Below are 12,433 nucleotides of genomic sequence, written 5' to 3'. Positions count from 1 at the left end.
TCAAATAATACTACACATGTAAATCCAAATTCTAAAGTATGGTAGTTATGGAGTGTCTACAATATGGCTAGATGGTACTGTTGCCAATCCAACTATATAACACTTAGAACTGGTATATACACTTATATCACTGCTTTTTACAGTTGTGGGGCATTGTTGCACATCACGCACCATCACTCAATATTTATTTAAAGAAAAGAAATGGGGAAGATAGAAAAGTGGTGAAATGGGGAGCAGGCAGGGGGAAGAACAAGGTGAAAACAAGGCAGGGAAGTACAGGAAGGATGTAAGAAAGAACCGTAGCTATCCATTTATTCCATAATAAAACATATAAATTTGTCTGAATTTGGACTGCCAATCCCCCAGAGAGAGGGGTGACCACAGTACAATCTGTTGTATAGAGAATTGTATAGAGAATTTGAAATAATCATGTATGTCATGAATACACGTGTGCAAAATGGGAGCTATGTTTGGGACGATTTTTTATTTTTTTATGCTGGATAGGTGCACATTTTTTTTTTGAGAGGGAGAGGGGGGGGATGTTAGGAAAGATATGTAGGAATGCCTGTGTGAGGTAAGTTGGGCAGGTGAGGAAGCAGTGAGGGACAATGAAGGACACAGGAGGTGAATGAACATTGTGGATGGGGTGAGGGTGGGGATATCGCTAACTCATGGACATCAAGTTGGGTGACAGTGAGAACTGAGTCCTCACCCACTGGACTGTCATCACTGTCACCTCACTGCATCAATGGGTGCAGTGTCTGATGTCTGGATCTCATATTGTGTTATTTAACATAATAATGGAGAGTACTGTTCTCCAGCCAGCCTAGGCATGCACCAATGGTGTGGTGCACAGTCCTACACACCATCCCTGGCAGTTTGTCATGGGTGATAAACTCAACCCATCTGCCACTGCACCCAGAGGGAGCCACAGACCTGTCTTCCTTCGCAGATCAATCTGAGGGGCCAAATAGTGCAGGGGAGGTAGAAGGGGTGTTACCAGGTACTACACCTGACGTGCTGGGCAGCGGTGCTGTAGCCAGTGCAGTGGGAGCATATGGGTCCAATAGGACAGTCCTACCCCACTGTGCTATGGTACAAATAAATAATAAAAAAGAAAACACAAAAAATGTAAATAATAAATTCCCCACAAAAAGAGAGAAAAGGGTTGGGATGATAGAAAAAAGAGAGAACATTAGTAACTTCATTTGTGACATACAAAGAATTGATAAAACAATTATTTTACTCTATTCTGTTGTCTTTACTTTTAACACTACAAACTCCTAACAAATACTTATGTTTACTGTTCAGACTGCCCAGTTTCTAACAGATGCACAATGTAATACAGATTGCAGTAAGGAATCCTTGATGTGTGCAGACATTGCACATATGCGTGGTTCAGATATACTGATTACAGTTTACAGCAAGCCAGGGGTGACACTGCTTTACAGCTCTGATGTTACATTTTAATATTAATCAAACCTTAAAATATTTAAAATATTATATATATTTAATATATTTGGGAAGTGCTGATTTTGAAGGCACGACCTATTACTTGTTTGTGTCTTTCGGCTTTTCCCGGTTAGGGGTCGCCACAGTGGAACTCTGGTCCGCTAATGATTGGCAGTAGATTTTTATGTACTGGCTTGCCAGGCCTAATGTACAACCTTCAATGAAGGAACCCCCATTCATGTATGTCGCTACACAGAAGAAAACTGAGAATCGAACGGGCAACGTCTAATTATGGGGTGACAATGCTACCGCAGCACCACCACTGCAGTAGAAGGCATGACCTATTACTGCTTTGCAATAATGAACTATTGTTTTTCTCTCCAGAGTAATGCATGTTTACTTCCGTATTACAGTCAAGAAATTAATGTTCAGTTTGATACAACTGTATAAATAACAAATAAATGCGTTGTAACTTTTTAATGCTAAAATAACCCCACTGTTGGGAAAGATAAATAACACGTGCGTCTTATATCCATGCCAATCTACTGTCATAAGTCCACACATTCAGTGCCTGATCTGTAACGGCTATGGAAAAAACAGAACACAACAGAATACCATTAAGCATACCAATCCTGACTACATCCAGCTTTTAACTCTGACAATAATCTCTGTAAGTGACACCTACACATCTGTGGAGTGCCCTCAGTCCTACATTCCTTGATCCAATGGTCAAGGGTATCCTTTTTCCTCAGCCTGAGGTCTCTGTAGTGGTTCCTACATTATTCATCAGTGGGGGAGATACTGGTAGCACTGGTCAGAGCTTGGGCCAGACTATCCCATTCATTTGCCTTGTACTCTGAGCCATGATAGTCTCTCTGCATCAGCCTGGGCCAATGCTCATTGACTAAGAGTCCAACAAACATTTTGGATTCCTGGACCTGGATCTTTGAGGATAGACTCTCAAGAACTCTCCAGAAATACTGGACAAGCTTATCAGAGATTGAGATGAATGTAGAATAACGTTTTCTTACCATTTGCAAGTGTCTCACCTACTGGGAGTGTACACTTCCTGGATTTGTGACATTTGAAAGTGTTGCACATCGCTGACCACCATGCAAGCAGATTTTATGACACTGCTTACTGCCGGGAAATGTGTTTGCCTGATGACCAATAGTAGCAATTGAATACTTCTGGTGTATGTGTGTAGCTGTCTGGGTCCTGTCTGCTACATGGGTGGCCCATTCTTGTGGTTTGTACACTGCTGATTTATGCGCAAACAATATGCAGATAGCATTCTCTGTTTACGCTATGTGGTGCATCTCACAAATAGGAAATAGAAAATAAAATAAAAATGTACATTATTACATTGGAAACAAGGGGAAATACATGTAGGGCTATCACACAAACCTAACATCAGATTATCATGGCGTGACCTTTAGGGTACATTATAGGTGTTGGCTGGAACATCCTGTAAGACATGTATTATTAAGTAGAGGATAGGGCATAGTTCATATCACTTGCACATGATTTTTGTTGTGTGTTAGTCATTACAGACAGGAGTCACAAACTAATGATACACCCCACATTTTCTCAATTCCCAAGCCTTGCAATAGCATTCAGTACAAAGTAATAACAATTGCATGCTTTCAACTATTTACATATCCAATTAAAATATATGTCACAAGTAAAATGAACATTTCTACAAAAGAAATGCAAATATAGTAAGCAATTACCTAGCTATGCACCCTCAGAATAAGACAATGATTCTGTATGCCTGAATCACAAAGCTGGAATACAGGGGTCTATCACGGTTATCATCACTTGCAGAGGTTGGTGAGTGTGTGTGAGTAAGAAGGTACACATTTGGGCCAAAATAAAAAGGGAAGATATAGAAAGTGAATGCCTGTTTTGTGTGTGTGTGTCCTCTATGTGAAACTGGTGTGTGAGTGCGTGCATGGACACAGCCAAGGGGAGTGCTAGCTCTGTGACTTGTTCTGTTGGACAGGTGTGAACTGTGCATGGTAGATGTTGCAGTTCATCATTATCTTCCTTGACTGTGACACCTGGATCTGCCAGGAGTTGCACTGGCAAATTGACGTCCAGAAACATGTTCATGCTGCTATGTATCTGCTGTCTGCTGGACAAGCTCCCTTCCTGGGAATGTCCAAGGCCATGTCCCCATGGCCTGTCACATCTGCCTGTGGGCAGCACATTTACTGAGAAATCATCAAACTACTGCCACTATGGGAGTTTGATCTGGAACTGCCACATTGGCTGACAGCAGGTGATGTTGCTGTCCTACACCCATGGGGATGCTGTTCACCTCCATGCTGATGTTCCATCACAGACCCTGCTCATTCCAATGTGTCATATATGGGATCCATGACATCAGCAACATTGTGTATGCATTCATACATGTCAAGCCTTGCCATATCCATCCTCCTGAACATTTGTCTGGACAAATGATGGGAATGTGCCTGTGTCTCCATGATGGTACTAAACATTTGTCGAGTGGCACAGGAAGTGACACTTGCATCAGGTGGTGGAAGAACAGCAGCCCTCCTCTGAGTATCACTATCACTCCTCCTGTGTGGCACCTCACCCACAGTTTGGCTATGGTCAGACTCAACTGGCACTGAAGCCGCAGTAACCACACTCCCTGATAAATCTTCTTGCCCTAAACCTGTCCAAAACCTGTGGGCTCAGTGGACTGGGTAGGCATAGGCCTACTGGCTATATCAAAGGTCAATGTAGGAGATGGCTGAATGACATCATCTGTGTCATTCAACTTCTCTCCACCCTGGCTGTGCCTCACTTTGGTCACCATCATCATCAGACTCAGGTGACATACTGACATCAGGTGGCACAGTGCCTACAGTTCCACCATCGGCAACACCTTTGAGAAAAATACAGAAACATAGGAATAGCTTAGTAATGGAGACACTACACTGCAATATATGTGAACGAAGTAACAATGATGCCAGTATTACTGAAAGTTGAGCAATGTGGAAAACATGACTTAAATACAAATTATACTATACAATATTCCTTTATATTGATCAGCACTATTGAAATACCAGTATTTCACTTACCAGCTGCAGGCAGCAAGCATGCTTGTAGGCTGGATGGATCTAGAAGAAGTAAAGCAAGATGCAAGGCCAACAACACCGCAATCGACGGTAATACAGTGTCTACTGCATTGTCGCCTGAATAGCAGAAATCAACAAACAGTTACCCAAGAACTTGGTTTACTATGACAAGCTAAGCTTATACCTCTAGCAATCTTCTAACCACCAAAACAAATACCAGATGGGCCACAAATAACTACTTCATTTTAATGCCTTGACCTGCACAAAACTATACAACTGTTCAGATAACTAGGCTTACCTGGAAGGTCCTCCTGTGATGTGGTTGGTGGAGGCAGGTCATGCTGCTTTGATGGTGGACCTGGAAGAAGTTAAGAAAGAGGTAAGGCCAATAAAATCATATTCAACACTAAGTGAGGTAGTAATACATTTGCACATTTTAAAGCAGCAAACAACACAAATGCATGCAATAATGTGGCTGACAACTACAGGCTAAGCTTATAATAGTAGCAATCTGCAATCTCCACAAACAGCTACATGTGACACACACTTTTCTCTTCTAACAATATACATTACTATTCAACAGTACACAGAGCATGGCCTACCTGTAAGTTCCTCCTGGGATCTTGACACACTGGCACCCACATCAAGGACATGCTATATAACAGTGTCTTGGGAGCTCTGGCTGCTCCTGAGCTCAGCAAATAACTGCTCTTTGGGAGGTCAGTGGTTGTTGGATAGCAGGACTTCCACCTGTGCTCATGAAGTCATGGCCTACTGCAGCAAATCTTCATCTGGCAGCTGTTATCATGTAGGTGGTGCTGTGGCATACCTGGAGATATGCTCATCCATGGCTGCCCACGGCATTTACATTGGCAACCACTTCTTGCCATAATATCATTCGGTGGGCACTATCATGCCAGCCCCTTTGGAGTAGAAAAACACCATGGATGCATAGGCCATCTACTATGGCCTAGTTTTCCACATTGGTAAATGATGGGTGTGAGGAATTCACTCCTTTGAAAGCCATAGCTGCCCTTGGCCTGAAAGAAGACAGATGTAGAGTATACATAAGTATCACATAACTACAACACAACTGTTTATAGATGCAACATAGAAGTATTACAGTATTACAGTAAGACAGTCAGTATTACTCAATGGAGAAACTTACAGCAGTCAACATATGGGAACCGGTAACAGGCAGGATGTAAGACAAGGCAATTTATTATTGAAACATTCTTCTTAGTGCCATAACACTACCTCACCTTAATTATCACCTCACAAAGGTTCAGACAACTGCCACTGTCATATAGCATTACATCTTAGAATTGCTAGAAGTGCTGTCAATGTGCTTGTCCATGAAATATTTTTAGATATATCCCACACAACCATTTAACCCATGTATTTACCTGTCTTGATAATCATAAGTAACTGTACATTGCTTGACAAACTGGGCCATGTTATCATTATACCTGTAAGTCATACATAAAGATAACATTGGTGAACACTGTGCTTCACAGAATTTTGAAATACAGTCTAGCAAATGCTATATGTAGGTGACAAAAATTAAACATACCTTGTGAAAATGATGGCTCCTCTGTAGAGAAAGCTGGGCAATATTGTTTGGAAATACTGCTGATGCACAACGTTCAAAACATCTATAACTAACAAGAACTTGACTACCTACAAGGTTGTCTTTTTATAGCTTGTAGATTAGTAATGGATTGCAGCTGTGAGTGATTTTTTTTTTTGGATGGGAAACTCACAACTGCACTGAAATCTGCCTTACATCCTATGGGTGTTATCTTCAATCTACAGAGTTGTTACACCTAAGCTTGGAAATGTTAAGTCAGCAGCAGATTACTTTCAGAGGGATAAGGACATCATTTTAGGTTGTGTATGTCATAGCATCCTTTTAATCCTTTCAAAGACATGCCTCTGTAGTTCCCATTATGTTATATTTTGTCTGTCTGAGTGCAACATTGTGCAAACAGGAGAACTGCAACCTACCTTTTGTTCCACTTCACATTGTAGGCCCTATCACTTACAACAGTTGACATGGGGAGCAGTTATTGATTTTATGTCTGTTGGATGTATGATACTGTAATATGTTGGAACTACGTTAGGTATATGTGTACATATTACACAGTCTTTCACATCTAACTGTGTGTTAACTGTGTAATATAGTCCTGTAAGTATTCTACTATGTGGACTGCCATTGTCCCCACATTTTAACAGACATACATAAAGGCCTACATATACAAATACCTAGATATTGACACTAGAGTTGTGATTACAAACTGAAATATTATTCATATATGTTCACTTTACATTCTAAAAGCCATGGATATCTAAGTTGCTTGACTATGGTCCCCCTGCACATTCATGGCCTACTGCAAAAAAATTACACCCAATATCAGGTGTCAGAGTGTAGAAATCAAAATTTGTATGTTCCCATATCAACTGTGCACATAGCTATGTCTTACAGCACTATAGGAAAACATGAGCAAAACACCAATACAAGTGCATAGCTAGCATTTGCATTAACCACACCAGACAGATGCAGTACCTCTAAATAACACACTCATCCCAGGAACTATCGCCCTATTAGCCTGATGAGCCTGGACTGCAAGGCCATGGAACGTATCATCATGGAACACATAAACAAAGACATTCATAACCTCCAAACTCTGGATCCCACCCTGTTCGGGTTTGTGAAAGGCAGATCATGCCCCCTGAACCTGATTGTCTTCTTTGAGGCAGTCACCAAAGCCATAAGATGAGGGTAATGTGGTTCACACAGCCTATCTTGACCTTGCCAAGGTTTTCAACACCATCCCCCATTCTGGAATTATAGATAAACTCACTAAACTAGGTATAAAATCCTACATCACAAGATGGGTTGCCAACTGGTTCACTGACAGAACCCACACTATAAAAGTTGCAGACTCCAAATCTGACCTCAAACCAGTGACAGCTGGAGTACCACAGGGTTCAGTCCTGGGACCTCTACTGTTTGGTATCTACTTCTCTAAAGTACAGGCTAACACAGAAGGCCTCTGGATAACAAAGTTTGCAGATGACTGCAAACTAGGAGCCATAGTCAAGTCCCCAAATGATGTGGACATCCTACAGAAGGGCCTCGCTGAGACAGATGCCTGGTGTCAGAGCCATGGCCTCAAGTTCAATGCCAAAATGTGCAGTGTCATCCCTTTTGGTAAAAACTCTGTACCCATGAACTACCACATAGGCAGCAATCTACTTAACACTGAATGTGTGATAAGAGACCTTGGGACCCAGGTGGAAAGTAGTCTCTCCTTTGATAGTCACATTACCACAGTAGTCAGGAAGTTCTTCTACATGGCACACGTCATCATAAAAGGGTTCTCATCCAGGAAAAAAGAGGTTATTCTTCCCCTCTACTTAACACTCATTAGACACATTATAGAGTACAATGCCCCCTTTGGAATGTACCTCACAAGACATTTGCAGTGGCTGGAAAAGCCACAAAAGTACCTCACAAAGAGCATTACTGGCCTCAAACAAATGCCTTATACAGACCGTCTCAAAAAACTCCAGCTTTACTCCATAGCATATCACCTACTCCAAGGTGATCTCTGCCTAACATATAAAGCTATGTCAAACCCAAAGCTGTTGGACATGCTACACCTAAAGAAATCCCAATCCCTGTGAGTTACACGCTCTAGGGACCTAAACCTTGTCACCACAATAAACAGGACATGCTGGAGGAATAGATTCCTCTCCCAGAGACTTCCCATACTCTGGAACAGGCTGCCTATCTATGTCAAGCAAAGTTCTTCATTAGCACTCTTCAAAAAAAATCTTGATGAGTGGATGGGAAATAGGAAATACACCCCGGGAATCACTTCTGTGTCTCTGCTTAACAGTGGCACAGGAAAATAACTATCTTGGGTGACGTAAGCCAGGGAACCTTGTTGGCTAGGTTTACATAGGCCCTTGGGCAGATAGCCTAATACCTACCTATAACCCTATGACTCCTTTCTCATCCCCATAACTTAGTGATTAGAAAATATGCCATGAGGTATGTAGATAGATTAAAACCCAGGTCAGTGTAATATGTGTGGTACAGGATGAGGTCATGGATGGATTGATGGTCTCCAGCACATTGTCTGAACATGCACTTGTGTGATTAATACATATGCAAAAGTATCATATAACTGATCAGCCAATTGTATATAGGGGAAAATATGTGTCCCGCATGCAGTAGTTAAATGCTCTATGTATTTTAACAAAACATCTCTCTTACACACACACACACACACACACACACACACACACACACACACACACACACACACACACACACACACACACACACACACACACACACACACACACACACACGTGAATAGGAACTCCTACCTATCTAAATGCAGGGACTACAGAACACAGCAAAGTACACAAGTGCCACAACTCAAGTCTGGCATGGAATGTGTCCAACAACACTTTATAGGCAATGACATTAGCAATGTCTCTTAAAGAGGGGACAAGGGTAAACCATGCAGTTGTGAAATGCTTAAGGTAGCAGCTCACTCCCACACACAAAGATGCAGTGGGATTAGAACTCCTTCTTATCTAAATGCAGGGACTACAGAACACAGCAAAGTATGCAAGTGCCACAGCTAAAATCTAGTTTGGAATGTGTTTGACAACACTTTCTGGACAATGACATTTTACAGTGTCTCTAAAGGAGAGGATACGGGTAAACCATGCAGTTGTAAAATGCTCAAGGTAATTTTAAGTAGCAGCTCACTCACACAAAGTTGACTGCAGTGAGATTAGAACTCCTACCTATTTGAGTGCAGAGACTACAAAACACAGCAAAGTATCCAAGTCCAAGTGGCACAATTAAAGTCCAGCTTCGAGTGTGTCCTACAACACTTTATAGTCGATGACATCAGGAGTGTTTCTGAAAGGGTGGACTAGAGTAAACCATGCTGTTCTAGGTAATTCTAAGTAGCAGCTCATTCTTTCATACACAGTTGACCACAGTGGGAATTGAACCTCTACCTATCTAAGTGTATGGACTACAGAACACAGCATTTAACACAAGTGCCACAGCACAGACTGGACTACAAAAGTGCAGGTGAACTTATAGTAGATTACATCATTAGACCATGTGAGGGACAATAGGTTGTGAGGTCTGCATGACGTGGATTTGTTAGCTTGTGCAAGTATCAAAAGAGTGGAAACCATGGCCTTGGTGAAGAACTGTAAGATTCCAGGTGTAGTCTGCTGATTAGATACATGCACACACACACACACACGCACACACACACACACACACACACACACACACACACACACACACACACACACACACACACACACACACACAAACACACACGACATAGAACCCCTACCTACCTAATGCATACACAGTTGACATAGAACCCCTACCTATCTAATGCATGGCCTATAGAACACAGTACTTAATGCAAGCACCACAGCACAAGTTGGGTTTCTACAGCAGTGCAGATGAACTTATAGTAGGTGACAAATAGGTTAGAAGGTCTGCATGAAGTGGATGTGTTAGCTTGTGCAAGTATCAAAATAGTGGGAAACCACAGTCTTAGTGAAGTAACTGGAGGATATCAGGTGGACTTTGCTGAGTAAATGCACACACACTCACACACACACACACACACACACACACACACACACACACACACACACACACACACACACACACACACACACAGTGACCACAGTGGGAGTAGAACCCTTACCTATCTAAGTGCATGGACTACAGAACACAGTATTTAACACAAGTCTGACAGCACAATTTTGATTTCTACAAAAGTGCAGGTGAACTTATAGTAGATGACATCAGCAGCCCATGTAGTGAACAACAGCTTATGGGTCCTACCTAGGCACATGGCCTCATAGCATTATATGAGGTGATTAACCTAATAGTAGTATTCTGTTAATAACCTTATTAGTGTAGCAACAGGAGTACCCTTATTGACCATACTAGAATGTTTAATGTTAACAGAGCATGGTTGTGAGCACCAGCAAGTAGACCTGTCCATGTGGGAACAGACAACAGTAAATATTACAGTAGGTAGCATGATCAATATGTTTGAAAAAAGGAATGAGTCCCCACTGTTGAACTGATTTGTGTTAGGGGGAAGTGGGAGATGAACAATATATTGCTGTATTGTAAATATGTGAGACATGCTTACATCTGGACCTTATTGTGTAGTGTTTCCAATGTAATATCCAAAATAGATCAACAATGAAGCATCATATATATATATATATACAGTCTCATAGTGCAGCTTGTAGTGGGTTTGAGAGATGGTGAGCAAAGTGGACACGCATGCAAATTACACCTCTTTGCATGTAAGTAAGTAGTGTGCAAACACGAGTAGCAGTGTACATGTCTACCAGCTGAGTCTGTGCTCCAGTCCTTGTTTTTCCACTGACCAAGGGCAATAATTGAATATATCCAGTTTCTATTTTTGGCAGTCTGCTTCCTAGGTAGTCTTGTTTGGACAGTTTTAGTAGTGTGGTGCTCCATGAAAAGCATATGAGCAGAGCCAACCATGACACCTTCAGTTTTCTGCTACCAACAAGGTAATGGCCTTGTTCTTATCAGAAAACAATATGCATCATTTTTGACTGCTCATGCAATTTACCCCAGGACTGAGATGTACTACTAATGGACAAACACATCTCCTACATTCCTTATCCCATAGGAAAAGAAAGTGAAACAGAGAAAAGAAGTGAAATGTGTAAAAGCTAGGTATGTTAACCCCAGTAGCAAATGAAAGTACACATTACAAATGCCTATATAGGGTGGGATTTGAATCAACACACTGATGGATCTTTAGAACACAGGAGAGATGCCTTATTTCTCAGTGTCACAGGAACAGCTATGCACCACAGTAGTACAAGCATTATTCACACAGTGAAGTGTAATGCAATGTACACTGCTATCACAGATGAGTTACTGGTATGGGTCAAACAAGGTGAACCCTCTCAACCTCTTAGAGCATGAAATGTGGACAAAGCCGTAACCATAAATAAAAGTAAGACAATAGCACTAAAATAGGGACATTTGCTAAATATTGCTCTTTTACACTAAGAGAGTTGATAGGATAACAGGTTTTGCATTATCATGAAATTTCTGAAGGATATGAAATATGAAACTCATATGTCTGTCATTATTTTCTGACTTCAATCTGTAATGATTTGCCAGTAATCTTCCATAACACCACACATCTTTATGAAAAATGGACAAAAATATAAGGCCAGATTCTTGACATTGTATGGCACTCTGTCCAGATGAGAGAAATGTTTGTGAGGTACCACGTAATTGCAGCAGTTGACAACAGTTTAAGTTCAGGGCTGACTCTGTGTGATGCAGGCAGTACACAGGCAATACATGTGGAGGTAAAGGTTGTGTGAGCTATATGACATAACTTTTATTATACATGTATGCGAGTAGGAGAAAGAGATTAGGTCCCTAGGTGTTCAGTGACTGTGCTCTGCATTCTCTCATTGACAAAGCAAGGCCATGGTGGGCACAGTTAGCTCTTTTACATACAAGTAAAGTAATTGGTCTGCTGTCATGTTATGATACTTTCTGGACAAATACAACTACATTTACTTGATTACTGTACCAGGTTAAGAAAGTCACATATATGGCATATTATTATGGAACACATTGTAGGGTCAGCACTTACTCTGCAATTGCAGCAGTTGACACAGTTTTAGTTCAGGGCTTATTCTGTCTGATGCAAACAGCCATTACATGGAGAGCTAAAGGTTGTGTGATTTGCCAGGCATCAATTTTAATCTATGTATGTGAGTCAGGAGATGGTATTAGGCACCTAGGTAGTCGGTGA

The sequence above is a fragment of the Protopterus annectens genome, chromosome 7.part0 (genome assembly GCF_019279795.1).
Source record: "Protopterus annectens isolate FY-2018-M chromosome 7.part0, PAN1.0, whole genome shotgun sequence".
Taxonomy (NCBI): Eukaryota; Metazoa; Chordata; order Ceratodontiformes; family Protopteridae; genus Protopterus; species Protopterus annectens.
Note: the sequence above shows the minus strand (reverse complement) of the source record.